General features: G+C 34.8%; 2 pseudogenes; one reads left to right on the plus strand and one right to left on the minus strand.

Annotated features, from left to right (window-relative positions):
- LOC100981237 (THAP domain-containing protein 3-like) overlaps positions 1-26,882 on the minus strand; it is a 103,978-nt pseudogene that overhangs the window by 23,217 nt on the left and 53,879 nt on the right.
- On the plus strand, positions 10,760-12,563 carry LOC100982239 (ferritin light chain-like; annotated as a pseudogene).

A 26,882-nucleotide genomic window follows, 5' to 3' on the forward strand; every position in this document is an offset into this window, starting at 1 on the left:
TCTCCCCTGAAATTAGCTGACCAGGAGGGGACACACATTGCAGCGATCTTAAGTGCTTCCTTCAACACCAGATCATGGATCAGACATAAATGCATAAGGATCATTCCAGGATGGCTTTGACTTTCTCAATTAGCTTTGTTTTATGTTGGGACATACATGGGTGCTTTAGTCAAACTGAGAATGACCAACTCATGCTATTGTCATTTTATGGTTAACTTCATTAAACACAAAAATCTCACAAAAACTACAGATTAAAACCAAAATTCTTGTGCTCTATCTTCAATTTCTTTCTCCTATGAATTTTTGGAAAATTTTAGCTAGATAAACTTGAAGAATATCTCTACCTACTAAATCTTAATTTTTTATTTTATATTGTTAAGATTCTAGATCTCTTTATTCAGCTTAATAATTTTTAAATACTTCTAGCTAGATGAACTTGAAGAATATATTTATTAAATCTTAATCTTTTATTTTATATTGTCAAGATATTTTGAATGTCTTTTTTTCAGCTTAATAATATTCCATAGTAGGAAAGTGGAAAGAAATATATCAGTAATTCTGGTTTCTATATTTAACTGAAAATTCTTAGTTCCACTTAACTGCTTGCTCAAAATAGAGTCAGACTGTTTGTTACTTGCATTTTCAGAGAGACTCACTCACTCTATATCCACTATAACATGTACTGCCCATTTCTTTTTATCCAGACTTGGCTTTTCTCCATATGTGATTGATTCTACAGATTCATTGTCTATGTCCCTCATGCAGAGCCTCTTATTTTTATTCCCACAGTGGTAATAACAAAGATCTTACTCTGCTTACTTTTTGATTAGAAGAGTGCCACAAACTGGTTCAGAGATTCAAACTCTTCCCACATTGCAGAAAACGCAGATAATATTACACTTCTTAAATTAAAAAAAAAAAACATTTCCTTGCTCAGTAGTTTTACTCCCTAATTGTTCCATTTTCAGTAGCTGCCTTCACTACCCTGTAGACTTCCCCATTTTGCCCACACACTCTGAACGATCTCATGTGAGGGTGAGGGCCAACATAGCTGCCTCTCACAGTTCTCCCTCTTATCCAGCCCTGTTTAGCTGTCCCAGAACTATGAGACAATTTTCTGATGCTCTGCCTATTTACATCTGGCATACAGCCTGGCAAATTCCCAAGGAGGTATAAAGACCACCCTGCCTTTCACATTGGATGTAAATGTCCAGAAGCTAAGATGTAATTTTACAGGTCCAGAAGATTGAGTCGCTCTTTGCAGCCCAGGAGATGTTCTCAGGGGCCCACGCTATCAAAAGCAGACATTTGTTAATAGCCTCAGCCAATGTGAGGCACCTGTTAATAAAAATTTACAGTTAGTGGCACTAAATGGAAGTGAAACTTGAATCCCCTTAATAGAAGAGTTTCTCAGTCTGGTACCAGAAGAAGAAGTCAGAGAGAATCAAAGCATGAGAAGGACTCAATGAGCCACTGCTACTTTGAAGATTGAAGAGGCCATGTGAGATGAAAGGGAGGTGCCTTTCAGACGTATGGTGTAGCCTGGCTGACAGCTAACCACAGAATGAGTCCTCAGTTCTATACCACAAGAAAATGACTTCTGCCAATGACACGTATAAGCTTAGAAGTATATAAGCTTCGAACTCAGGCCTCCAGATAACGGCCCACCCTAGTGGACACTTTGATTTCAGTCTTATAGCACTTAGAAAAGAGAACCCAGGTAAGCCCACTTGCACTTCTGACCAACAAAAAAGTGTGATAATAACTGGGTATTCTTTTAAACTGCTAAGTTTTAGTAATTTGTTATATAACATTAGAAAAATAGTATTATTTTAAGTTCTATTGTTATGAAAAAACAATAAATGAGAGCCTATCTTTGTGTTTACATTTGACTCATGCTAATTTTTGGGAAGATTCATTAATTTTTAGGAACACTAATTATAAATTATAGTTCCATCTTATAATTGCATTACTTTTAGTTTGAAAATTAATCTTTTATAATTGACATTTCTTTCCATTTTATATTTTTGGTGATTTTCTTCCTCAATACAACTTGCCATAATGACAATAAACTCAGCAAAGCTGACGTAACCCAAACCTTCTGATTGTGTTTTATGTTATTTATTTAACCAGAGAATTTTATTTTTTAGAATTTTCATGGGTACATAGTATGTGTGTATATATATATATATATATATGTGTGTGTGTGTATATATGTGTATATATATATGTGTATGTGTGTGTGTGTGTGTAGGGTATATGAGATGTTTGATACAGTCATGCAATGTGAAATAATTACATCATGGAGAATGGGGTATTCAACACCTCAAGCATTTATCCTCTATGTTCAAAATAATCCAATTAAACTATTTTAGTTATTTAAAAATGTATAATTAATTTATTATTGACTATAGTCACCCTGTTATGTAATCAAATACTAGATATTATTCATTCTTTCTAATTTTTAGCACCCATTGGCTATTCCCTCCTCCCCCCACAGCCTCCCACTATCATTCCCAGCCTCTTGTAATCATCCTTTGACACTCTATGTCCATGATTTCAATTGTTTTGATTTTTAGATCTCACAAATAAGTGAGAACATGTGATGTTTGTCTTGCTGTGCCTGACTTATTTCACTTAACATAATGACCTCTGGTTCCATCCATGTTATTGCAAATGACTGGATCTCATTCTTTTATAAGGTTGAATAGTACTCCATGCCACATTTTGTTTATCCATTCATCTGTTGATAGACACTTAGGCTGCTTCCAAATCTTGACTAATATGAATAGTGCTGCAACAAACATGGGAGTGCAGAAATCTCTTCAATTTTCTGATTTCCTTTTTTGGGGGGTATGTACCCAGCAGTAGGATTGCTGAATTATATGATAGCTCTATTTCTAGTTTTTTGAGGAACCTCCAAACTGTTCTTCATAGCGATTGTACTAATTTGCATTCCCACCAACAGCATGTGAGAGTTCCCTGTTCTGCATATCCTTGTCAGCATTTGTTACTGCCTGTCTTTTGGATAAAGCCATTTTAAATGGGATGAGATGATATCTCATTGAATTTTTGATTTGTACTTCTCTGATAATCAATGATATTGAGCACATTTTCATATACCTGTTTGCCATTTGTATGTCTTCTTTATAGAAATGTCTATTCAAATCTTTTGCCCATTTTTTGGATTGGATTATTAGATTTTTTCCTATCAAGTTGAGTTCCTTATATATTCTGGTTATTAAGCCCTTGTCAGATGGGTAGTCTGAAAATATTTTCTCCCATTCTGCTGGTTGTCTCTTCACTTTGTTAATTGTTTCCTTTGCTGCATAGAAGCTTTTAACTTGATGTGATCCTATTTGTCCATTTTTGCTTTGGTTACCTGTGCTTGTGGGATATTACTCAATACATTTTTGTCCAGACCAATGTCTTGGAGATTTTCCCCAATGATTTCTTGTAATAGTTTTCATAATTTGAGGTGTGAAGACTTTAGGTTTTTCCAAATATAAGATCATATCATCTGCAAACAAAGGAAATTTGACTTCTTCCATTACAATTTGGATGTCCTTTATTTATTTATCTTGTCTGATTACTCTAGCTAGGACTTCCAGTAATATGATGAATAACAGTGGTACGAGTGAGCATCCTTGTTGTGTTTCAGAACTCAGAGGAAAGGTTTTCAGTTTGTCCCCATTCAGTCTGATACTAGCTGAGGGTCTGTCATATATAGCTTTTATTATGTTGAAGTACGTCCTTCTATCCCAAGTTTTTTGATGATTTTTATCATAAAGTGATGTTGAATTTTCTCAAATGCTTGTTCAGCATCAATTGAAATAATCATATGGTTTTTATCCTTCATTCTATTGATATGATGTATCACTTTGAATGATTTGCATTTGGTGAATCATCCTTGCATCACAGGGATAAATCCATTTGGCCATGATGAATGATCTTTTTAACATACTGTTGAATTCAGTTTGTTGAGGATTTTTGTATCAGTAGTCATCAGAGATACTGGCCTGTAGTTTTCTTTTTCTGATGTCTTTCTCTGGCTTTGGTTTCAGGGTAATACTAGCTACACGAAGGAATTTGGACGTATTCTCTCCGTCTCTCTCTCTTTTTTTTTTTTTTTTTTGGAATAGTTTAAATAGAATTGTTATTCTTTTTTAAATGTTTGGTAGAATTCAGCAGTGAAGCCATCAGGTCCAGAAATATATTTTTCTGTGAGACATTTTATTATGGCTTCAATCTCATTACTTGTTATTGGTCTGTTCAGGTTTTGGATTTCTTCCTGCTTTAATATTAGTAGATTGTATGTGTCTAGGAACTTGCCCATTTCTTCTAGGTTTTCCAATTTATTGGCATATAGTTGCTCAGAGTAGCCACTAATAATCCTTTGAATTTCTGCAGCCATTGGATGACATGTTCTATTAATATCTACTAGATCCGTTTGGTCTATAGTGTAGATTAAGACAAACATTTCTTTGTTGATTTTCTGTCTGGAAGAAACAGCCTCCAACTATTATTGTATTGGGGCCTCTCTCTCTCTTTAGCTCTAATAATGTTTCCTTTATATGTCTGGGTGCTCCAACATTGCTGTATCTTGTTGTTGAATTAACCCCTTTTTCACTGGGATAGATAGAAGGACATACTTCACATAATAAAAGCTATATATGGCAGACACTCAACTAGTATCAGACTAAATGGGGACAAACTGAAAGCCTTTCTTCTGAGGTCTGAAACACAAAAAGGATGCCCGTTTGTACCACTGTTATTTAACATATTACTGGAAGTCCTAGCTAGAGTAATCAGACAAGATACATAAATAAAGGGCATCCAAACTGGAATTTAAAAAGTCACATTTCCCTTGTTTGCAGATGATATGATCTTATATTTGGAAAAAACCAAACCTATAGTGACCTTTTTGCTTTCTTCTTATAGTTTTTTCTTGTAATCTATTTGTCTGATATAAGTGTAGACAGGCCTATTTTTTTTGGTTTCTGTTGGCATGGAATATCTCTTTCCATCTCTTTATTTTCAGTCTATGTTTGTATCTTTGTAGGTGAGGTGTCTTTCTTATAGGCAGCATATCAATGGGTCTCTTTTTAAATTAATCCATTTAGCTACTCTGTCTTTTGATTGGAGAGTTTAATCCATTGATAATCAGTGTTATTATTAACGAGTAAGGATGTACTCTTTCTATTTTGTTATTTGTTTTCTGCTAGTTTTGTGGTTCTTTCTTTCTTTCTCCTTCTTTTTCTTTCTTCTTTCTTTCTTTCTTTTGTTTGTCTTCTTTTAGTTCAGGTAATTTTCTCTGGTAATATGATTTAGTTTCCTGCTTTTCCAATTTTTTGTGTATCTGTGGTGTGTTTTTTGGTTTGAACTTATCATGAGGTTTGCAAATACTATCTTACAACCCATTATTTTAACCTGATAGCAACTTAACACTGTGTAAACAACAATAAAAAAATAAAAAAATGAAACTAATAAAATTATATGCCTTAACTTTGTACCCCTTCTTTTTAACTTATTTATATCTTATTGTACTTACCTTATTGTTCTATGTCTTGAAAAGTTGTTGTAGTTATTATTTCGAATAATAATCACTTAGTCTTTCTACTTAGGATAAAAGTAGTTTACACACCACAGTCACAGTTTTAGAACATTCTGTGTTTCTCTACTTACTGTTACCAGTGAGTTTTGCACTTTGAAGTGACTACTTATCTCTCATCAATATCCTTTTCTTTCTGATTGAAGTGTTTACTTCAGCATTTCTTGTATGACAAGTCTGGTGTTGATGAAATCCCTCAGCTTTTGTTTGTCTGGGAAAGTTTTTATTTCTTCTTCACATTTGAAGGATATTTTTGCTGGATATACTATTCTAGGTTATTTTTTTTCTTTCTTTCAACACTTGAAATATGTCATGCAACTCTCTCCAGGCCTGTAAGGTTTCCACTGAAAAGTCAGCTGTCAGGCATATTAGAGCTCCATTGTATGTTATTTCTTTCTTTTCTCTTGCTGCTTTTAGGATCTTTTCTTTATCTTTGACCATTAGGAGTTGGATTATTAAATACCTTGAGATAATCTTCTTAGAATTAAATCTTTTTGGTGTTCTATAGTCTTCTTATTTTATTGATATCTTTTTCTAGGTTTGGGAAGTTCTCTGTTACATCCCTTTGAATAAACTTTTTTCTCCTATCTCTTTATCTATATCTTCTTTAAGGCCAATAACTCTTAGATTTGCCCTTTTGAGGTAATCTTCTAGATCCCATAGGTGTGCTTCATTATTTGTCATTTTTTAAAAATTTTGTCTACTCTGACTGTATTTTCAAATAGCCTGTCTTCAAGCTTACTAATTCTTATTTTTGCTTGATCAATTCTGCTATCAAAGGACTCTGGTACATTCTTCAGTATGCCAGTTGCATTGTTCAGTTGCAGAATTTATTGATTCTTATTAATTATTTCTATCTCTTTGTTAAATTTATCTGAGAGAATTCTGAATTCCTCTGTGTTATCTTGAATTTCTTTGAATTTCCTGAAGACTGCTATTTTGAATTCTCTGTCTGAATGGTCATATATGTCTATTTCTCCAGGATTGGTCCCTGGAGCCTTATTTATCTCATTTGGTGAGGTCATGTTTTCATGTATAGCATTGATAGTAACACATGTTCTTCAGTTTCTGGGCATTGAAGAGTTATCTACTTATTGTAGCCTTCACTGTCTGGGCTTATTTGTAGCCTTCCTTCTTAGGAAGGCTTTCCAGATATTTGAAAGGACTTGGGTGTTGTGACCTAAACTGTATCTACTTTATAGGGCACACCAAGCCCAGTAACGCTGTGATCCTTGCAGACTTGTAGGTAGAACCTTAAAGGTCTTGGGGAAGACTCAGGATAATTATCTGGATTACAGTATTGAGACTCTTTTGATCGCCCGCCATTCAAGACTGTCTTTTCTACCTCTTCAGTGCATCTTTTGGTGATATGTAGTTAAAACGAAGTACCATCAGTGAGTGTTCATCTGATTTTAGTTCTTAGAAAGGTGTTTTTTTTTTTTTTCCTATATAGATAGTTGTTAAATTAGTGCCTTTGTTGTGGGAACAATTGGTGAATCCTTATATTCTGCCATTTTGCTCCACCTCTGTCTCGTTTATGTTTTAAACACAAAGCATATATCTATACTATAGAAGAAAGCAATATGAAAGTCCTTAAATAGAGCAATACATTAATTTAATATACTGAGTCTCACAAAATCTTAAAAATACATTAAAATACTGAAAGAAAAACTACTGCAAAGATACTTCTGAGAATATGAAGGACCAATTTATGACATCCTGAGCTAATAAAAAATCATGTATTGATGAGTACAAGCATAAATCCACTAATAATATTCCCATTGTTTAGTAAGTAATCAATAGAGACACATGTATAATTCAGAAGGTAGAGAAAATGGGAAGCCAGAACAACTTTTACATATCATGTTTAGATAAATGAGCTAATGATGAAACCATTCACAAAATAGGGATTATTGGAAAACAAGCAGGATGATAAATGGGAAGATTATTTGGGCCATGTTGACTTTGAGGATTCTATAAGTGGAGGAATATTGTAGGCAGTAGATATATATGGGATTACAGCTCAGAAAAGTGTAAGCTAGTGGTGACACTTGAATTATGAGCACTGGAAACTCAGAGTGTGAAAAAATTTCTCAGGTGAGTGCAGAGTAAGATCTAAAAATAATAAAAAGGACAAGAATACAATCTTAGGAAATAAGAATAGTTTCAGAATATGAAGAGGAAGAGAAGAATGCTGAGAGGAAATCACCAAAGATATTGAAGGGAACCTATTAAATGTAATGTAATGAAAATCAGGAAGGGAGTGATAGAAATTGTCAAACACAAGAAAGATCAAGCAAGACTCATGGAATTGAAAATGGTCTTTGTAATAATTAATTGAGAATTATTGACTAATTATAGCTTAAGACTGGGGTTTGAGATGGGAATAGGGCTGGTAGGAAAGCAGCTGATTTTTGTCAGTTGATAATGGAGTAAACGTATAGAAGTGGTAACAGTTAATGGAAACTGTGAGAATATTTCCTGTGAACAGAAGGAGAGGCATGCAGGATCTAAGAAGGTAAATTTTACATATGGAAATGACTGAAACACTTATACACAGATTGTGGGGATGTAGCTATTAAAGAAAAAGAAGGGACAAATATAAGAGGGACAGACAGGCAAAATTACCAGTAGAGTACGTCTGTGTCCCTAAATACATAAAAGTGAATATAATCGCATTCATATTTTTACTGTGCTTACATTTCTGGATATGAAGTTATAAAGATATGCTGCTGACTTTAATTTACTTTTCCAATGTCCTACTATTCATATAAGACTTCAGAAGTGAAATATAGTTCAAATAAAGCAATTCAAAATAATTACACAATTGATGGGATTAATGGACTATTGACTATAGTGAAGCATAATGTATTTAGCTCAACGCTTTTAAACCTTGTCATCAATGTGACAGCATATACTTGTTCTTTTCAAATAATATTTGATTAAGGCATTTTACAAGCCCAATCATCATCACTGTGTGACATTCCATGGCTACGAGTGTGTTATACTGTATTAATTCACACATGGATGCACTGATAGTACTTAGCTCCCAATGTGAATGAATATTGCACATTTCATGCTCTGTCATGTCTCATTGCATTAATAGCCATGTGTGTGATTAGGTCTGTAATCTACGGCTATTTTACAACATTTTCAAATGCACTTGTCATGAATGGAGTAGCCAAGTACTTCATTAAGTAATCTCGTTTTCAGGAAGCATGTGTCTCCAGGAGCAGGTTGGCATTTAAAGTAATGTAAGTTGCTTTCATCTATGTAAGACAAGAGGGCACTTGTAACTCTTTATTTACATCAGATCTATCTCATAATTCAAATAATGTGCTGATAAGACCTCTTATTTACCATTGCCACATCGTCTTCTTTTGGGTAGATATATTTAACTTTATACCAACTACTAAGGAGTTCTTCTGAAACCTTTTATTACAATACTTATTAGAACATGTTATGAGGGAGAGTGCAACTTGCAGTAACAGCCCTGACCATGGGTACTTTGCATCCATCTTATTTTTTTTCTTATTATTAATTAAAAAATTGACTGACAAAGATTATATATATTCAAGGTCTACAACATGATGATATATGTTTACATCGCATAATGATTACCACCATTGTATAAATGAACATATCCATAGTTACATTTTTTTGTGTATTTATGCCTATGATGAGAATTTTTTTTTTCTTTTTTTTTTTTTTTTTTTACCGGAATCTCACTCTGTTGCCCAGGCTGGAGTTCAGTGGTGCCATCTTGGGTCACTGCAAACTCTGCCTCCCAGGTTCAAGTGATTCTCCTGCCTCGGCCCCTGAGTAGCTGGGACTAAAGGTGTGCATCACCAGGCCCAGCTAATTTTTTGTATTTTTAGTAGAGATGGGGTTTCACCATGTTGGCCAGGCTGGTCTTGAACTCCTGACCTCAAGTGATCTGCCTGTCTCAGCCTCCCAAAGTGCTGGGATTACAGGTGTGAGCCACCATGCCCAGCCAGTGAGAACTCTTAAAATATGCTCTATTATCAAATTACAATTAAACGATACAGTAGAACTTACTCATCTTATAACTGTGAGTTTGTACCTTCTGACCAATATTGCCCCCACCATGACCCACCATTCTCTCTGCTTTGATGAGTTTGAATTTTTAGATTCTACATACAAGAAGTTCAATGCAACATTTGTCACTCTGCGTCTGTCTTATTTCACTTTGTATAATGTTCTCCAGGTTCATTAATGTTGTTGCTTGCAAATGGCAGAAAGATTTCCCTTTTTTTTTTTTTTTTTTTTTTTTTGACAGGGTTTCTGTCTCTCTGTTTCCCAGTCTGGAGTGCAATGACATGATCTCAGCTCACTGCAGCCTCGACCTCCTTTGCTTAAGCAAACTTCCCACTTGAGCCCCAACCCCCAATCCCCAGTAGCTGGGACTACAGGTCCATACCTTCATGCCTGGCTAGTTTTTGTACTGTTTTGTAGAGACAGGGTTTCACCACCTTACCCAGGTTGATCTTGAAGTCCTGGGCTCAAGAGATCTGTCTGCCTCAGCCTCCCAAAGTGGTGAGATTTCAGGTGTGAGCCACTGTGCCTGGCCAAGGTTTCCCTTTTTTAAAAGGCTGAACAAGATTCTATTGTGTATATATACCATATTTTCTTTATCCATTCACCCATTAACAGACCCTTTTTTCCATATCCATTCATCTTTTATTAGTGGCTTTAAAATTTCTTTTCTAAGGATATGAAACTATATGATCATTAAAACCACATGTGGAAAATCACTTTATCAGTAGAATCCAGTTAATAAAAATTATTCTGATTATACGTGCATCGAGGCAAAAATACTAAAGCTTTAAACTGTTAGTTTTGAAGACACACGGGACCAACTTCTGGATCTTTTAGGTAGACATTTTTCAAACGAGGCCAGGAACTCTGTTGGGGTTTCAACATACAGTGAAAGGGAGAAGTGGCACTGAACTTTCTTCCCCAGAGACTGGCCAAGTATTGAGAACACAGAGAGCAGTGTCAATACCAAGGAGTAAGGGATAGGGCATATTGGAATTGTGGAAAATCTTGGCAGAGATTAGGGGATTCACCAAGAAAAGGGTGATATCAGGTTCCTCATAAGTGGGCTTGCTGTCATTGTCCCCCAAAATGTCAAGAGGAAGCAGAATAAGTGGCCAGACCTTTCCTGCTCTGGAGGCTTGGTAAGTTCAGGAGGCTGAAGAATTTGAAGGTTTTCCCCAAGTGCTTTATCATATGACTGACAGACTATTTATATTATACAACATAAATCCATTTATGGGATTGTTTTGTTTGCTTGTTTTAACCTCCAACAACTAGACTTCAGACAAACAAGTGAAAACAATAACAAAAGTAATAGCTCTTCAAAGGTATTCAGCAGCCAAATCAAAAAAGAGTTGGCAGGACAATAATAAAACACATTCAGAGAAGCAGAAGTGCTAAAGAATGTGGCTACCAGAAGAGTTTAAAGATATTGAAGTACATCACACATACACACCCACATATAAGATATTTGGTGATTGAGAAACCTATGATTTTTTTTTTTCACATAAAGTCTTAAGAGATAAACTTAAGGAGAGGATAGTCACTGGTGAAACAGACTAGTGACCCACAAGATCCAGGGTAAGAAATATCGACCGGGCGCAGTGACTCAAGCCTTTGTAATCCCAGCACTTCGGGAGGCTGAGGCGGGTGGATTACCTGAGGTCAGGAGTTTGAGACCAGCCTGGCAAACATGGTGAAACCCCGTCTCTATTAAAAATACAAAATTAGCTGGGCCTGGTGGCATGTGCCAGTAATCCCAGCTACTCGGGAGGCTGAGAAAGAATTGCTTGAACCCGGGATGCGGAAGTCACTGCACTCCAGCCTGGGTGACAGAGCGAGACTCTGTCTCAAAAAAGAAAGAAATACATTGGCAGCCCATTCAGAGGGCCCAGAGATCTGTGTCTTGCTTCAACAGTGTTTGGACGGAACTGATCCAGGGACTCTCTTTCTTCCAGCCTCTGACCACCTTGGGATCTCCTCTCCACTTGCAATCTCCGGGACCATCTTCTTGGCCATCTTCTGCTTCTGGGACCAGCCAACACCGTTTTTGTGGTTAGCTCCTTCTTGCCAACCAACCATGAGCTCCCAGATTCATCAAAATTATTCCACGGAGGGTGAGGCTACCATCAACCGCCTGGTCAATTTGCACCTGCGGGCCTCCCACATCTGCCTCTGTCTGGGCTTCTATTCCCACTGTGATAATGTGTCTCTGGAAGGCATGGGTCACTTTGGCGAATTGGCTGAGGAGAAGCGCCAGGGCACAGAGCGTTTCCTGAAAATGCAAAGCCAACATGGCAGCTGCGCTCTCTTCCATGACATCCAGATGCCGGCTCAAGATGAGTACGGATAAAACCCTGGACGCGACGGAAGCCACCATAGCCTGGAGAAAAAACTAAATCAGGCCCTTTCGGATCTTCATACCCTCAGTTCTACTCACACATAATCCCATCTCTCTTGCTCCCTGGAGAGTCACTTCCTAGATGAGGAAGAGAAACTCCTCAAGAAGATGAGTGACCACCTGACCAATCTCCATAGGCTGGCTAGCCCAGAGGCTAGGCCGGGTGAATATGTCTTCGAAAGGCTCACTCTCAAGCACGACTAGGAGCCTACTGCCCCCAGCGACTTCTGAAGGGCCCCTCGTAGAGCAACAGGGCTTCTGCCTAAGCCTCCCTGCAGCCACTAGGCAGCTTTTTGAACTACCCTGGAGCATTCTCCCAATTCGTGGAACAAGTGGAAATAAAGTTTTTTGAAGCAGAAAAGAAAAGAAAAACACAGTGCAAAAATAGAGAAATCATAATACAAAAATCAAGAGACTGGACTAGAGTATAGATTCAGGAGTGCTAAAACATGAACTATAAAAGTTTCAGAAGTAGCACAAATGAAAAAAAAATGTGCTAGTAAAAATGGCGTATATGTGCCACATTTTCTGGATTAAGAAAATGTGGCACATATACACCATGGAATACTATGCAGCCATAAAAAATGATGAGTTCATGTCCTTTGTAGGGACATGGATGAAGCTGGAAACCATCATTCTCAGCAAACTATCACAAGGACAAAAAACCAAACACCACATGTTCTCACTCATAGGTGGGAATTGAGCAATGAGAACACATGGACACAGGAAGGGGAACATCACACAGTGAGGCCTGTTGTGGGGTAGGGGGAGGCGGGAGGGATAGCATTAGGAGATATACCTAATGCTAAATGACGAGTTAATGGGTGCAGCACACCAACATGGCACATGTATACATACGTAACAAACCTGCACATTGTACACATGTACCCTAAAACTTAAAGTATAATAATAATAATAATAATAAAAAATGGCGAGGCAATAGTTAAACAAATAATAGAAATAAAAATTGATCAAAGATACGTCAGTTTGTAGATCAAAAATCGACCTAAGTTCTAGGCTAGATACACAATAATGAAAATCATAATAACATGTGTTAGGTTGAAAGGAAATATCATGAGCTTCTAGAGAGAAAACAAAATTTTTACCTAGGAAATATATATATATGTATATATATATACATACATATATATTCAGACTGGCAAAGTGCATCTCCTTTTGCAGCACTGGAAGCTAGAAAACAGTTGAACAGTATTGATATATTACTGGCAGGGAAATATTTCAACCCAAATATATTATTTATCTGCCAGAGAAAAAGAAAAATATTTGAAGCCATGAAAGAATTCCTAGAGTATATATTGTCATCATACTCCAAACTTGAAACAAACATCTGAAAAAAGATTCTAAGCAAACATCAAATGAAAAATAATGTGGATTTTAAGATGAGGAAATAACTAGAGGAAAGAAGTGAGCAATAAACCTTGTGAGATATGCTTATGGACAAATATAGACTGCATAGAAATGAGAAGTAGAAAAGCTAAAGAAATGCATAGAAATGACAAGTAGAAAAGCTAAAGAAGAACTTTTAAAATAGAAGGGATCTATCGTTAAGAGGAATTAGTGCTAGACTATCTTCACAAAAGCAAAACAATGAGAGTGAGAAAGCGAAGAAAGGAAGGGAAGAAATAAATTACTATGGTATCTTCAAAATGAAGAAAGAGAATGGGGAATGAGAGTACTGGAAATTAGAATACTGGAAAGCTCCATCTTATTTGTGTTTGGGGGAATTTGAGCATCTGTCATGGGAAAACATTTGGGGCATAGTGCTTGATTATGACATCAGGAAAAGTGAGTATAAGTGTTAATAAATGGAAATGTACAGTATTTCCATCTACCAAGGAAAAGAAAGAGTAATGAAGAAGACTTTGAACACAGAAGCAAACATGAATGAAGTGATAAAAAGAAAACGATAAAATAAGTAATAAATATGAAGTAAAATAAAAATTTAGTATATCATTAATTACATATAATGTTAGTGGATTAAATTCTTCAATTAAAACACAGAAATCAGTTTAAGGTTAAAAAAATTCTAAAGGATCTTTACAATAAAGACACCCTAAACATGGTAAGAATTAAAGGTTAAAATTAAAAGATGAACAAAGAGATAACAGGTGTATGGAAACAAATGACAAGCAAGTATAGTGGTATTAATATAAGACAAGGTGGAATTTAAGATTAAAAGCAATTAACAGGATAAAGGACATTGGGAAATAAGCAGGCATGCTTATTATGGAAATATGAGTTATAAATTTATATAACAAAATTAAAAATTAGATAAAAACCAAGATCATAACTGGAAATCAAAGAACTTGATAAAATACAGTTATACTGGGAAACATCACTGTAAGTCTTTCAAACTGGGTATGTGCAATAAAACTCAAGGGGAGGACAGTCACTTGTTATAATCATTCATGGTTATAAATCAATTCTAGAACTTGAATGTTCCCTATTTTCAAGAGAAGGTAAAATATAACATAAGAGGATACAGAACAATTAGCTAAAGTAAACATGTGATTTGCTTTTGTTTATATCCTTCCATTATATTATTCCAGAAAGGCTGATATTTGTCTACTTTGAAACATGCAATAATTAAACTTAGAAAATATTTGTTTCAAAAACAAGATTATTTCTTGCTTATATTTAAGCAAGCCATAAACCAAGAAGAAGCAAGCAAATATAAGAATGTGCCTATTGTAATTACATACTTAACAACATTCTTGTCATTGATTTAGTGTGAATAATGAAGCATACTATAAGGAGAGCATAGTGTAGTTATATTTTTTAATGAAGGAAGCCAAGAGAAGAAAGTTAGAAAGTTGTTTACTGCTCTTTTGACTTTGCCTTTAGTTTGCAGGGGATATATTTCCCCTGTTGAGAGAAAACTTGCAAAAGCTCCAGTGTTTTGATGTATGGTATCTGAACTCCAAAGAGAATGTAATCTTTGTGGTAAGCTATCCAAAAGAAGTCCTCATGGAATTTGAGCAACCTCTGAAAAAGATAACCACAGCAGCAGAAATGAAACACTTCTAAGAACAAACAGTACAGCGTGCAGTTCTAGTTTATTCAGTTTTTATGTCTGGTATCTACTTATAATTTCTATATTTCTAACAATCTCAGGATGATCAGAGTGATTTTCTCCAAAAATATGTAAAAACACAATTAGACAAATGTTTAACTCCAACTCCTGGAATCAAATTGTAATCTTTACATATTTAAATGTATGAGATCTGATATCCAAGGGATTCTTTATCATTTCTATAAGAAAAGGAAAGATATTCATAATAGAAAAACATATGCTTAGTATAAACACATGGACATATTTTAATAACTGGCAATAAAATTATAATAATAATGCTAACATCACTGTTAAATAAATATATTCAAATATAATGTTCTACAGCAAATTTTTTCTAATGATATTTATCAAAGGGAATGAGTATTAATAGACTAGGTATTTATTATAACAGATATTTAGATTAATGTGAAATATTCAGTATACTGAAAACTATACCTAATTATTTACATATTTGGTTACTAGAAATTAAATGCTTGAATAATTGAAAGAATAATTAGTTTTATATGGCTGCATATGGTCCAATTAAAAGAAAATGAAATCAAAAACGACAAGGAAATATTGTCATTTTTCTTCTCACAAATCAATTCTTAATTCAATACAAATATAAAATATTAAATATCAAAGATAATTAAATTACCTTAATAATCCTTCATACATCATCCAGGAATTGATATAAATTGTATAAATTTTGAAACAATTTATATTTTCACAATGGATCCCTTTGTTTTAAGTTGCATTCCCTCAGAAGCTGATGTTGAGACATGGACGTGAATATACATAGCTTTTTGGGAGAGGATCTGATCCCAGGAAGCACCGATGGAGCAGAGGAAAAGTGCAACAAAGAAGGATAAAATGCCAATAAAGTGGAATGTTAATTAGTGCTTATGAATAATTTATTACTGTGTTTATCTAGGGCTCAAGCACCCAGGGATCTCGAGAGATTTTAAAGAGCACCCTTCACTGTTTTCACACTGAAGCACAAGAACTTCAGTAGTTGAAGGATGCTCCCAAAGAAGTTAATTCCTTGGAATTTTAAATTGTGTAAGGACCTTTGAGACAGAGAAAGTTCTCAGGCAATGAATGAGTCAGTGGAGCTTGCAGTAGAAAGGCTTTGGGATGGCATCCATGAAATAGCATATGGCAAGGACATGTAGATAGCTCTACAAATTTTTAGGGCATAATGGAGTTCACAATATCTATTTTCTCCCAGAGACAATTTAAGAAATAGTAAATTAAAACCCAAGATTATGTGAGCTGATTAAAGTTTTAACAACACTTATTATAATCACTGCGCAAGTAGTATAGTAAAAAGAACATATTTTTTATTTATAACAAATTTGTTATAATTCAGTTCTACACATAAATTCTCATAGCTGTGTGAGTTTCAGAAAATTTCTTAATCTTTATTTTTTATTCAATTTTTATTTTAGATTCAGGGAGTACATGTCCTGTATTGTTACCTAGGTATATATTTCCTGATGCAGAGGTTTTGAGTCTAAATGACCCCATCACCCAAGTACTAAGCATAGTGCTCAGGAGTTTTTTCACCCCTTTACCCCCTTCCCACCTCTCTCCTCTAGTAGTCCCTAGTGTCTATTGCTGCCACCTTTATGTCCATTAGTACCCAGTGTTTAGCTCCCAATTATAAGTGAGAACATATGGTATTTGGTTTTCTGTTCCTCCATTAATCTACTAAGGATAATGGCCTCCAGCTATGTCTATGTTGCTGCAAAGGACATTATTTGATTCTTTTGTTTGACTGTGCACTATCCTTTTGTGTATATGTACCACATTTTCTTTATTTACTCTACTGTAGATGGGCATCTTGGTTGATTTTACGTCTTTGCTATTGTGAATAGCACTAAGATGAACATGCAAGTAAATGTGTCTTTTTGGTAGAACAATTTGTTTTCTTTTGTATATATACCCAGTAATGGGATTTCTGGGTCGAATGGTGGTTCTAAGTTCTTTGATAAATCTCCAAACTGCTTTCCACAGTAGCTGAATTAATTTACATTCCCAAAAGTATATAAGCATTCCATTTTCTCAGCAGCCTTTCCAGCTTCAGCTTCTGTTGTTTTATGACTTTTTAATAATGGCCATTTGGACTGGCATGAGATAATATCTCACTGTGGTTTTAACTGGTATTTGTCTGATGGTTAGTGATGATGAGCATTTTCTCATGTTTGCTTCTCACTTGTATATCTTCTATTGAGAAGTGTCTGTTCATGCCTCTTGCCCATTTTTTAAATGGGTTATTTGTGGGGATATTTAATGGGGTTATTTGTTTTTTGCTTGTGTGATTAATTTCCTTATAGATTCTGAATATTAGACCTGTTTCAGATGTATAGCTTGTTAATATTTATCTTATTCCATAGGTTGTCTATTACTATGTTGATAGATTTTTTTTTTTTTTTTTTTTTTTTGCTATGCAGAAGCTCTTGTTTAATTTGGCTCCGCTTGTCAATTTTTTGCTGTCATTGTGGGACTCTCTCTGCTCTAGGTCCAGGCAAATCTCCAGGCTTTGGGAGCACCTACTTGCCTGGTGCAACAGCCTGAGTCACCCAACCTGTCCTGTGTGGAGATCTTTGAGCAAGGGAACCCTCTCTGCTCCACACCCCAGCAGATCTCGAGGCATCTGGAGCACCCACTCTCCTAGATTAGGAGCTTAGGCTCCCCTCCATCCCTGAGCAGATAATTTAGAACCGAGGAAGCTCTAGGTGTTTGGTGACCACCCACTGGATTCTCCCTTGGCACTGGTGTTTGTGCCTGCCATGGAGGACCTTCGGTCAGACCTGCCCTTCCTGGCTCCCCTGTCCTCCAACACCACAACTAAGCAGCGAGCCCAGAGCACAGTGCATTCCATGAATCAGCCCATTATCTGAGGTAACAGAGAGCTTCAGCTAGTAAACAAGGATCAAGTATATACCCAGCCATTGGCCACAGTCAGCTCTTACTTATATATGCTATCTAAGGGCTTGTACAATCAACTACACAGCCCAATATAAAAACTGCCAAAAGAAGTGCATAGTGTTACAGAAGCAAAGCCAAAAGAACCAGAATTCTCTACAATCCTAATCTTTCTGAACTTCACTTTTTTTTTTTTTTTTTTTTTTTGAGACGGAGTCTCACTCTGTCACCCAGGCTGGAGTCCAGTGGCACGATCTCCGCTCACTGCAAGCTCCGCCTCCTGGGTACACGCCATTCTCCTGCCTCAGCCTCCCGAGTAGCTGGGACTACAGGCGCCCGCCACCAAGCCCGGCTAATTTTTTTGTATTTTTAGTAGAGATGGGGTTTCACTGTGTTAGCCAGGATGGTCTCAATCTCCTGACCTCGTGATCCGCCCACCTCGGCCTCCCAAAGTGCTGGGATTACAGGCGTGAGCCACCGCGCCTGGCCCTGAACCTCACTTCTGTTGGTAAGAGAGAAAGAACTGCATTCAGGTAAATCATGTTACTATTAAATCAGATTAAATAACTTAAAACATTTATGAAGCCTAATGTAGCCCAGATATACTTCAGGTATTCAAATAATTAATTTCCTTTTTAGTAAGATCTAAAATTCTGGGTGATGTTAAATCATTCTTTTACTATTTGTTATTTTAAGCTCAGGATGACTCCCTCAACATTTAGTTAGATTATATTTCTTTGTGTATTTCTTGGGTACCAGGTTTTATTCTATTTATCTATCCATCTACTAGGAAACTGATTTGTCATTATTCTTGACTATGAACCAATTTGGTACATTTTTTTTTTTAATTTTATGTACAAGAAAACTTAGGTATTGAGTAGCTGAGTAAGTGATGGGCTAGGGTGTTAAATCAGAAAGCATAAATAATTTTAAAAAGATTAAAACCTGAGACAATATTTACTTTCAAAGATGAATAAGATGGAAAATAAAAGAAACTGAGAGCCATAAAGAGAGGGCAGGATGAACTGAAAGTAGAATTATTAAAAGGATCTGGATCTAACAAAATTAAAATATGTAAAATAAAGCAAAATTATTAGGAAAACAAAATTGACTTGTTATTAAATTAGTGAGATATATAAGACAGTAAGGGACAAGATTTTTGGTATAAAAAGTAGAAACATTTATAGAAAAGACAACATAGAAAATTTCCTAGAAGACAGAGTAAGAGTACAATAATGAAAATTATAAGTAAGAAAAATATAAACAATCAAAAACAAGTTTTTACATTTTAACTTATAATTAATCTCAAGGGAGAGCTTTAAAAGTGGATAAAGAAAGAGTAATTCAATTTCATATATTGCATTTTATCTTCACAATAATCATATAAATAGAAAAAACATACTTGATTTTGATTTCAAATGATATTAAACTGATGACAACAATATGATGTCAAAAAATGTTAAATCTTACATAACCACAAAAAGACTTGCATGTGAATGTTCTTAGTAGCATTTTTCTTAAGCCAAAAATTGAAAACAACTTAAATGCCCATCAACTGGTGAATTGATATACATATCAATGGAATACCATTACAATGTATTACTATTCAGTGGTAAAAAGAATGAACTACTGATACATGCTAAGTACAAGAAGCCAGATAAAAAACACCACATATTTCATGATTCTAATTTATAGAAAATATTCTGAAAAGACAAATCTATAGACACAGAGTAGATTAATGGTTTTCTATGGTGACGAGATGGGGGACAGATGGCAAGGTGAAGATTAACAGTTAGTGGACATTAATGATCTTAATGGGGTGCTGAAAATGTTCTGAAACTGACTTCCAGTATTTTGCACAACTTGATAAATTCACTAAAAAATCATTGAGTACTCACATAATATGACATATAAAATCTACTCCAATCAAGTTATAAAAGTGTTACATTTTGTACAAACAGAAAAATATTAAAGCTCCAAAAGATAAAAGTGAGCAAAAGACACACAATTCAATAAATATATGAATTTGAAAGAATGCATATCTTTTAACTATATGAATTACGACAAATGCAAATAAAAATTGCTTGCAGAAGATTGTCTCTCAATCTTCCAGAGAACTTGTTAGGAAAGGGAAAGATGGCTAGTCAAGGAAGAGAAAAAAGACTTTGGTTTTCATACTCCAGACAAATACATATTTAAGAAGGAGCTGTGCTGTCCTCTCTTCACCAGCAGAGGAATAGCAGTTCCTCCTGTGTATTGCAAAGTCTACTTGTCAAAATACCAGAGATATCCTTGGGCTTCCCCTTCTCAGACTGCCAACTGAGTAAGAATGTGATTTACTGGGAGCAGTCAAACAAACACAGGCCATGTAACCTGCCATATCAATACTGAGCAGTGCTTTCATAATTGATCTGCTGCAACATTTAAAAGATGAAAAGACATTTTAAAACAAATAACTATAACTAAATCCTTATTGTGTATTTACATTTGACGCATACTACATATACGTACTTTCAGAATCAAGTTTATAAGCAAGTTGTAGGAGCAGCTTTATATACAAGGCATAGAGCTTAAATCATTCTACAGGAGTTTCTGATGACAAAAGAAAAACATCATCACACAAAGTGATTTGTGTATTAAAGTATCTTAGCCTCAGGACTGGCATTGTCTCAGGGACTTCTTAATCAGTGGAAAAACATCTTGAACATATCCTTATCATAGCACTTAAAAGCTTATAATGAAATGTGCTGCTTGTGTATCAGTTTTCAACACTAAAGTCACTAAACTATAAGATCCATTCTTTAGGGCAACTGTGCCTTTTATTCAATTTTGTTGTTCTAGCAACTAGCCCAGTGACATAGTAGGTGCTCAATAAATATTTGTTAAAATAAATTAATCCTTAACTTACCAGTGTAGTTATAAAGTACACAATTTTCCTGTGAATGTGCATCTTGGGATTGGGATAAACAGCCTGAACTCCTTTTTGTGTTTCCTTTTCTCACATAGTTATCTATCCTTTGCCAGCTACCCAATTACCAGTTATAATGAAGCATGGTTACACGGCTTGCTCCCAGGCAAATATTTGTATGCTAAATCAGGTAACCAGACCATATTTAGCCTTTGCCAGCATGTGATCATTCTTTTAAACAAGGGAAACATAAATGTGATTAGGCATTCTCACCAAATATTTATAAATTCAAGTGCTTTAAAGCCCATCCAAATAATGTCATTTCCATCAATTTATAAAGGTAAGATGATTTGTTTTGGCACTCAAATTTATGTAAGTTTATATATATATTGCATCTTTTTAAATATTTTTCTCGAACCATTCCATGATTGACTTTTTTCTCAAAGCTTTTCAAATCACACAAGAGGTTTACCTTATTATAAACAGAAGTTACCTATTTATTCATCTATATTTTAGTATAAAAATGAATTTTATTGCTGTCAAAACTTAAAGCTTGGTGCTATGGCTTACACCTGTAATCCCAACACTTTAGGAGGCCAAAGTAAGAGAATCATTTGACACTAGGAGTTCAAGACTAGCCTGGGCAACACAACAAGACCCCATCTCTATAAAAAATTTTAAAAATTAGCTGGGCATGATGGCACACCTCTGTAGTCCCTGCCACTCAGAAGGTTGAGGCAGGAGGATCACCTGAGTCCAGGAGGTCAGGCTGCAGTGAGCCATCTTTGCACTACTGCATGCACTCCAGCCTGGGCAACAGAGCAAGGCTTTGTCTCTAAATACATACATACATATATATATATATATATATATATATACACACACACACACACATACACACACATAGACACACACACCCACATATACATATACACATATATATACATATATATTTACATATATGTGTGTGTGTACAAGTTAAAGTTAAAAATCTATTGTAACATAATATCTTAAATGTTGGGTAGTTTGGAAATAAGTATTACTGGGATCTTACTAACATACAATATATGATATAGAGTAATTTTAATTTCATTCCATTTATAATGTCATTTAAATTTTGAAAAATATTAAGCACAGAGATAAATTAATTTATTTGAAAGTTCTGATATTTTAATTGTTATACTATTAAGAATATTTTTTCTTTAATTTTGTTGAGTTGTTCTATCAGTAGGCCTGAATTTCTTAGAATTTTAGGAGCAGTAGTAATTCTTTCAGTGAATCTTTTTGCATTTTAGACATTGTTCAAAAATAATGTGAGAATACCAAAAATTGCAACTTAAAAACTGAAACAGGAGGCTGTTTTAACTTGTGAAGTCACTGTTACAATTAAAGAGATCATTTTTACTAGAATAATGAGACTCAAAGCAAGATGATAGTGATTGGCTGAGAATGGGAAGAGAAAGAACATAGACTTCTTAAAATGTCTAAAAGTGAAAGGAAGGAAAATGATGAAGTTGTGGCATGAGGAAAAGTAGGCAGTGTGTAGGCAGATAGTTTAGGTTAGAAAGCAGAAGCCAGTGTAAAGAAAGAAAACAAATATAGATAAACAATGAATAATTCATCACACAATATCCTACAGGAGGATGAAAAGAAAAAGGAAAGGAAGGAAGGAGCAATATAACCAAAATGAAGACTAACATTTGAAAGTGTGGAAGAGCATCTGACACTGAGAGTCATGCTGGAGCAGAGTGAGAAGGCACCGTCACAGGTTGTGGGCCTGGCATGGGTGAGGCGTCCAGCACAAGTGCTGCAAAGAGGCTGTTCATGTAAATGGGCAGCCTAATGTGGGCTATCAGAATCTGAGTGGAGTAAGTATGGCACCAACATGAGGGCAAAGCCTGGGGTGGGCTATACACATACATATACATGTATAAACACACACATATATACACAGATATGTATATATGTGTGTGTTTGGTGTGTGTATATACATCTATATATGTATATATATAGATATATATGGTATATGTCTATTCGCTGAGAGAATCTGGGCACAATAAAACCCCAATAGTAATGAGCGCACCTAGTATCCACATGCTGAATTATAAATATCATTATCCACTAAAAGAAACCAAGGGTCCTTGGAGAAATGGCTAAATCTGCAGGTGGAGCAGGGAAATTAGAAGATGAGCCTGGAACATTTATTGTGCCAGATAGCAAGGAAGTGCTTAAGGAAGAATAGGAACATGTCCAGAGGACATAGAAGCCAGCTTGAAGGAACTCTCTCTCACTGGCCAACTCTAAGAAAATATCAGTATCAAAATAAAAATTAACAATAAGTTGTTATCCATTAAATAAAATGATAATGCATGCATCCACACTGAAATAATATATAAATATATTAATATATTGAAAGTTGAATATTATATTGAGTTATTCCAAAGTACTGCACCTCTACACAAATTATTCAATAATTAAAAAGGGCAAAAGAATCCCTTCACAGGAGAGAAAGCTGTTAAGACATGACTTGTAATGAAAGAATCAAAGTAAACAACACAGTAATAAGAAAGGTAACCTGAACCTGTACACAACTGGGAGAAAGCCATGAGAAGAACACATATTATTTGTCTAATACTCTTGCCAATGAAACATAATCTAAATCTAGTTATGAAAAAATATCAGTCAAAAAACAATTGAGGGCATTCTGCAAAATAATGGATCTGTTATCTTTAAATTTCAGTCATAGAAGTGAAAGTAAAACTGCAGAAATGTTCTGGCTGGAAGAGACTTATAAAGACCTGTCAACTAAATATAATACATTATTTTGAACAATATTATTTTGCCATAAGGTACATTACTAAAAAAATATAGAAAAATTTGAATGAGGTCTGAAGATTATATGTAGTAATGTATGACTGTCAATTTCTTTATTTTGATAGTCATAATTGCGGTTATATAAGAAGACAAGTTTGTTTTTAAGAATTATCCAAATTATATTCAGGGCGATGGAGCATCGGGTTGACAACTTATTTTCAAATGGTTTAGGAAAAAGGTCATTTGTGCTACAATTTTTCTATAAGTTTAAAATTGTTTCTAAAATTATATACAGAATAAGAAAATGAACATAAAGAAACTTGATGTGGTAATGGAGCTATTATATACCTTTATTATATACCTTGATTGTGCATACATTGGTCAACACTCAATGAAGCGTGCCTTTAAAATGAGTACATTTCATTGTATACAAACTACAGTTGTACACAAGTGCACTTCAGTACTGTTGGTTAACAATATGTAGCTATATTTGAAAATAAGAAAGAAATATCTTGATTAAAAATACAAATTAAACTCATGATGGTGAGAAGGTACTGAATTTTGTGATTTGATGTGAGACAAATGGCATGAGTTCGAAGGCCACCTGAGAAGACAAGCGTCTTGCATTTGGCAGAAAATTACAATCAGGATCCACTCATTAAGTCTAAAGCTGGAACTGTGTTATCCATTTATTTAAAAAAAAAAGCTCATTTATTAAAAAAAAGAGCTTCAGTGTGCTTCCCAATTTGCAGCTGTGAACACGTGGGATCAGAACCTAAAGATTCAGCACCTATAGCCACAAGGAAGACTTTGAACTAAAGACCTATCCATTCTGAGGGACCAGGATTTAAGCAAACAGTAAGTTACCATAAAGGGAGGAACTTGGTCAGGAGTTTAGCTCTTCAACATAAAATACCAAATTTAAAAGAACATATACTTCCAAGAAAGACAATCAACATACTGAACAAAATGCCAAAAGAAAAGGAAAAAATATTAGAGTAATCCAAAATAACTATAAAGCAACTGTATTTATAGATATTGTATAAAGTGATGAAATAATGTATGTAAAAATAAGAATTTCTTAAACAAGAAAGGACAGTTATGAAGCTAAACACAAAGCAAATTTCTATAGGAACTCTGGGGAATAAAAATCAGTAAAAATGTCAACATAAATAGTTATAACTAAAAGCGAATTTAACAATTGGATATAGCTGAAGAAAAATTAATTGATTACAAGATATAACGGAGAAAATCTTTAAGAATGTAGCACAGAAAGTTTAAATAATCAAGGATACTAAAGAAAAACTAAGACACACAGAAAATGGAGCAAGAAGTTTCAACATATCTAATAAAGAAGCAGCAACAAGTGATATTTGGAGAGATAAAGGCACTATGTGGGTGTGTGTGTAAAGAGAGAGATATTCCCAGAATCTACCAGAAAAAATTTCTGTTACCGGCCACGAATCCATATGGATCTGCAGCAACCTCAATTCTTGCCTCTTCGGAAGAAAGAATTTGACTGAGGGGCATAAGCCCGAAAGCCAGGTAAGGAGAGAGTCTTGAGAAGGATGAGTTGTGTAGTAAAGTGTAAAATGCCAGACAGATTTTCTGAACAGTAAAAACTAAAATAAAATCAGAGAAAAAAAGAGACTCTTGAGATAATAAGCAACTTTATTAAAAGCCATTTAGGTAGTGGGATGCTAGGAAATAAATTGAAATTATAATGAGTTAAACAATAAATTAAGTGCAGAAACTACTAATTTTCCTGTAAGCCATAAGAAATACTTGTTATAAAGTATTGCCAAGAAATTAAGTCTATGTTTACATTATTTCTTTATGACATAGTCATTACTTTATTATTCCATAAGACTACAGCATATGTTTTTACAATAAAATGTAATAATACATAATCCTAAAAATATAATACCCCAAATAACATGAATAACCCTTCAGTGTAATCAGAAAGTAATCTGCTTTTCATCATGCGTAGGTAAACAAATATAAGGCTACAGAAAATGGAGAAGGGAACTAATCTATTTCTTATTATTCTACTGGTTAAGACAAAAGCTGGTTTGCATATATTTTTATCAGATAAGGAATGTTTGTCATTTTATTTCACCACTACTTCAGTAGTAAATACCAGGATTTTTCCGATCAAAATATCTTGTTGCTATTATTCACCGTAAAACTAAGATAATACAGGTCAGAAGGTATGGTAAATTGTACACCTCTCCAAACTGTTGAAAAAGTAATTCCTCTGTAAGTCAAGATAAGGTATGAACTAATTTGTCTCCTGCAGAAAGTAGATACAATTAGATCCCAATAAAACTCCACTCAAATATCAATGACAGGATATTTAAGACACAAAGTGTACATCCTAATTGTTGGTTGATACATATGTATTTGTGTGCATTGCTTTGTACAAAATTGAAACCCAAAGAGTATGGTTGAATCCATTTACAAATTAATCAGTCACCTGGAATTGGAAAAATGTGCATTTTTGATGGCTCTAATTTGTGTTCCCAATCTTCCCATTTTGGAGGATATTTTTGTATTTGTACATATGACATATATTAAAATACTATCCAGTCATTAACTGGTCTGCAGACAATGGAATGCTATATTTGATTTTGTGGACCTCTTACCAAAACACTCAGGTCTGGTAGCTCACAGATTGGGAAATTGTACCAGAGGTCCATAGAATTTGTTTCTTCCTCTAACTATTGGTCTCTGAAAGAACAGTTTTTTTTGACAAAAACAGAAATAAAACTTTGAAACCTTAAGAACTGTATTTTAATTAAAAAAAAAAGTTGCCATGAAGTTCTGAGTTTTCTGAGTATAGCTGCAGATTTTTCTATCAATAATGCTTAGCCTGCTATCCAGATAACTGAACAGCATCAACTTCTCATGCTCATTCTTACCATGTACTTGCTTGATACTACTTTGGGAATATGAAGGTATAGAATTACCAACAATGCTGATATTACTCATTTTTAAGATATGAAAACAAACTAGCCTCTTCCCAAAGTGGACTGAAACCCCAGGAATTCATAGGGATATTAATTAAGCAAACTCAGAGTAATAT

The sequence above is a fragment of the Pan paniscus genome, chromosome 1 (assembly GCF_029289425.2).
Source record: "Pan paniscus chromosome 1, NHGRI_mPanPan1-v2.0_pri, whole genome shotgun sequence".
Classification (NCBI taxonomy): domain Eukaryota; kingdom Metazoa; phylum Chordata; class Mammalia; order Primates; family Hominidae; genus Pan; species Pan paniscus.